The following is a 4,414-nucleotide window of genomic DNA, read 5'->3' as shown; positions in this document are numbered from 1 at the left end:
CAATTGCTCCTATGCAAGTTCAAGCTGAAAATGAAGAAAATCAGAGCAAGTCCACAAGAGCTAAAATATGACCTTGAGTATATCTCACCTCCATTTAGAGACCATCTCAAGAATAGATTTGAGGCATTGAACACTAGTGACCGAAAACCAGATGAGTTGTGGAATGACATCAAGGACGTCATACATGAAGAAAGCAAGAGGTCATTGAGAAGACAGGAAAGAAAGAAAAGATCAAGATGGAGGTCAGAGGAGACTCTGCAACTTGCTTTCAAACGTCAAGCAGCTAAAGCAAAAGGAAGAATTGATGACGTAAAATAACTGAACAAGAGATTTCAAAGGGCAGCTCGAGAAGACAAAGTAAAGTATTATAATGATATGTGCAAAGAGCCGGAGATGGAAAACCAAAAGGGAAGAACGCCCACTGTCTTCTCATCAGAAAGCCACTTTGCATCTTCTTCCTGAATTTTCTCAAATCTGTCTCTCTCCCTCCTCTTTCTGTTCATCCTTTAAAAAAAGTGTTCGTGTCTCTTATCCATTATTGTTTTCTTTCACATTCTTTGTCCTCGTGGGTGAATATATTTCTCCACTCTCATTTAACAGGGTCTTTTATTTTTTTTTTTTAAGCATAGATGAGAAAGTGCATGGGGTTGTTCTGCTATTTATGACCTTGAAGAGGTATTGATAAGACTGTGAGAGACCCTGTAGTGACACTGACCTCATTGTGGACATTTGGTGAAGTGTTGAAGTTAAGTCTCTCTGCTGGGCCAGCTCGGGGGCCAGACTGCCAGGGCTCCTATCTCAGCGCTACCATTTACCAGCTACGTAACTTTGGGCATGTAACTTATTTTCTTACTGCTTTGGTTCTCTTATCCATAAAATGGTGTTATAATAATAGTACCTATTTCATATTGTATATTGTTAAGCAATAAGACAAGTCAGTACCTGAGAGCCCAATACCAACAACAACAAACCAAGCCCATTGCCATCAAGTCGATTTCGACTCTCGGCAACCTTATGAGTGCCAAAACACAACTGTGCTCCATAAGGTTTTCAATGGCTGATTTTTCAGAAGTAGATCACCAGGCCTTTCTTCTGAGGTGCAACTGGGTGGACTTGAACCACCAACCCTTTGGTTAGCAGCCAAATGTAACCATTTGCTCCACTGGAAGAACTCAATAAAAACTTATTAATAAGATGCAGAGGGGAAAGCTAGTCTCTACTCTGATGGCTGGAGCAAACAGCATCTCTGAGGAGTGGTTCCCCTTGAAACGGGGAGAAATCAGTGGGGTTTGAAAACTGGGGGGAGGGTCTGAATAAAACTTGGGCACTGTCTTTTTGCTTTCTACAGATGCTGATGACTTGGTTTACCTGGATGACCCTGGCAAGTAGTCCAGAGAAACAAACAAGCCACTGAACTCTACTTTCTCTCTTCCCTCTCATTTGGGCATCCAAGTCCAGGCCTGCAGGTCTAGAGGGTCCTGATCTGACCCCGCCTTCCCAGAAGTCCAACTACTGATGAGGAACATCCATGCATGAGATCACACTGGTACTGGGAAGGGCACACGTGTTGCTCAGGCCTCTTTTCGTTACTAGTTACAAAAACCCAGACCACGTATGGTTAGTCAGGAAGATTTTTGGCTAAAATAAATAAATCATTACAAGGTAGGGTAGAGCAGGCATCAGGGACAATGGCAACAGCTTCTCTCTCCAGTCATGTCTCAGCTTCTGCCTATATGTGGCTCTCATTCTCTGCTTGACAGACCCATAGATATCCACACACGTAGGGGTTAGTGCTTATATTTTAAAAGATAAAGGCAGACTCTGTAACACATCTAAGAGAGTTCTTATCTCCTTGGAACTTGAGTGACAAAGAAAAAGCAACAGGAATCTAGGAAGGAAAACCAGAGTACATACAGAGAATGCCATCTGCACGGACCTTTGATCTTAGTCCACCCGCATTACCTTTGCAATGAGCTGTGCAACTCTCAAGCACTGGAAATATGCTGGAGCAAAGGCAATTTACTGCACCGCACCTGAATCAACAAAGAACCATGGGATTACTTCCTCTTTTCCCTTACTCAAAAGGCTGTTCCCTCCTTAAAGGGGATACTCATGTTTCTGAATTCATGTTTTCCCTGCCAGAAGAGCAATTTTATATTATTATGATTCCACTTGGGAGAAGAGATGAAGTTCCTAGATATATTGAAAGAAATAATTTCCCCACCCTTTCCGCAGGAAGAAAAGTAGGAAATATAAGAGTCTCAGGAAGTGGATAGAAATAAAACCTGAATCAAAGTGTTGTTTGTTTAGAGCAAAAACGTAACAGAGAAAATAAGGAATCTGTGGAATACTAGAGAAACACAACTAAATGAGAAACTGAAAGACCTTCTGTAAGATAAATATGGGATAAGTAGATGGGTGGATAGGTGAACGGGTGGATGTAAGGATGAACAGATGAACAGGCGACGGGTCCAGGCATGACCAAGGGCTTACGCCACCTTCTTAGACAAAATAGAGTTGGGTGAATCTTATCTCAGACTGACTCACAGATATCCACACATACTAATTTGAAGAAAGACAAGTGGCACTGCTAAGAGACCAAGAAATAACTATTGATCTTTCTAAATTATTAGGCAGGCCTAAGGAACATAATGGTATTTTTGTTGCTTCTTGTGAACTGTCTATGGGGCTTTAGGAGAGAAATATAGGCGGAAAGTGGTTTTCTACCACATGGTATGGGGCCATTCGACATTCTAGACCTTAATGTAAAGGGCTGGAATGATCCTTTCCTAACTAGAGATGAAGTGGATCCCATAAAGACAGAGAAGAACAGGTTTGCAGAGAGGTAGCCGAGCTGCTTAGGAGGACTTTTAAATAGTGTACTAGGTGTTTTTTGTTTTTCTGTAAAGAAAAATATGAAGGTGAAAACAAAAATGATTCAAAAGTCTACCATGCAGAATAAGTCTTAATATTAAAAAATAAATAAATAAAATAACCTATGCACATATGAGAAAAACTCAAGTAGTAACTGAGACATTTTTCTACAAAATATGGAGGACGATAGAAAGAGAGGGGAAAAAAAGTTATGGCATGGAAAGAAGAATAAGAGAGAAGGAGGTTCCCAATGATTCTCATGAGGAAAGTGACAGAGAAACAAAATGCATATGGCTTCAGTTTTCCCAGAGCTGATATAAAAATGGCGGCATAGCAGAGGCTTTGGCCTTCCCTAATTACATGAAGGGGAAAAAGAATCACCATCAGCATCAGTCCAAGACTGATACCTATGAAGCAAAGGTCAGGCATACCTCCTCTCTCCAACCTTTTTGCCAATTCTGACACCGGTCGCCTCTCCAGTGGCACCCTTTACTTCTATGCTGGGTTCAATAATTTGTTGCAATGGCCACACAGAACTCACAGACAATACTCATGGTTATGTTGTTTATTTGGGAAGTAACGGGTCCTGATACAGGATCAGAATAGACTCAGGATACAGTTCTTTCATCAGGACAACTTCTTAGTCATGCCTACAGGCAGACCTCTCTCTGGCCCTGGGCCCCTCAGGATTCTTAGGCAGGGCTGGCCTCTGCCTTCCTCAGGCAAGTTTTACAGAGCTCCTTAGCTTTACTGATAAGTGGCCAGAGGCACCCAACTCTACAGTAAGCCTGGCCCGAAGGCGCTCAGCTCTCTAGCTCTGTGAGTTGGCGAGCCTAAGTCTGCCAAGTTCCTGGAGGCACCATTCTGCCAGCAAGCCTCCTGCCTGGAGGTGCTCAGTTTTCTTGCTCTGTGGGCCAGGAAGTTGACTGCAATGTCTCCTGCTGGTCTCCTTCTTCTGTTGTTGTAACTTCTTACTGTCTTGCATCACCTCTAGTGTTACAGCTCTCTGTATCCTGGGTCTAGGAGGTTCTTAGCACAAGGACCCTAGGTCTGAAGGATGCGCTCCACTCCTGGCTCTTCTTTCTTGGTGGTAGTGAGGTTGCCCCAGGCACTTATCAAGAAGCTAAAGAGCTTTGTAACATTTGCCCAAGCAGGGCAGAGGCCAGGCCAAGCAACCCAGGAGCTGAGAAGCCCAGAGCCAGAGAGAGGGCTGCCTGCAGGCACGGCAGGTAAGGGGCTGTCTTGCTTGAAGAACTGTATCCTGAGTTGTTCCTGGTCCTGAATTATAACCTGTTACTTCCCTAATAAGTCTGGTAACTGTATGATCTGTAAGTTCTGTGTGACCACTGTGAGGAATTATTGAACCCAGCAGAGAAGTAGAGAGTGCCATGGGAGGAATGGTTGGTGTCAGAATTGGTAAAAAGTTTGGAGAGAGGAGGTATGCCTGACATCCACTTCATAGGAATCAGCCTTGGGCGGTTGATCTTGATTCTCCTTTCCCCCTGTGAAGTTATGGGAGGTCAGATACCCATGAGCTACC

The sequence above is a fragment of the Loxodonta africana genome, chromosome 11, assembly GCF_030014295.1.
Source record: "Loxodonta africana isolate mLoxAfr1 chromosome 11, mLoxAfr1.hap2, whole genome shotgun sequence".
Taxonomy (NCBI): Eukaryota; Metazoa; Chordata; class Mammalia; order Proboscidea; family Elephantidae; genus Loxodonta; species Loxodonta africana.
The sequence above is the reverse complement of the archived record's forward strand: the minus strand, read 5'-3'. Positions refer to the sequence as shown.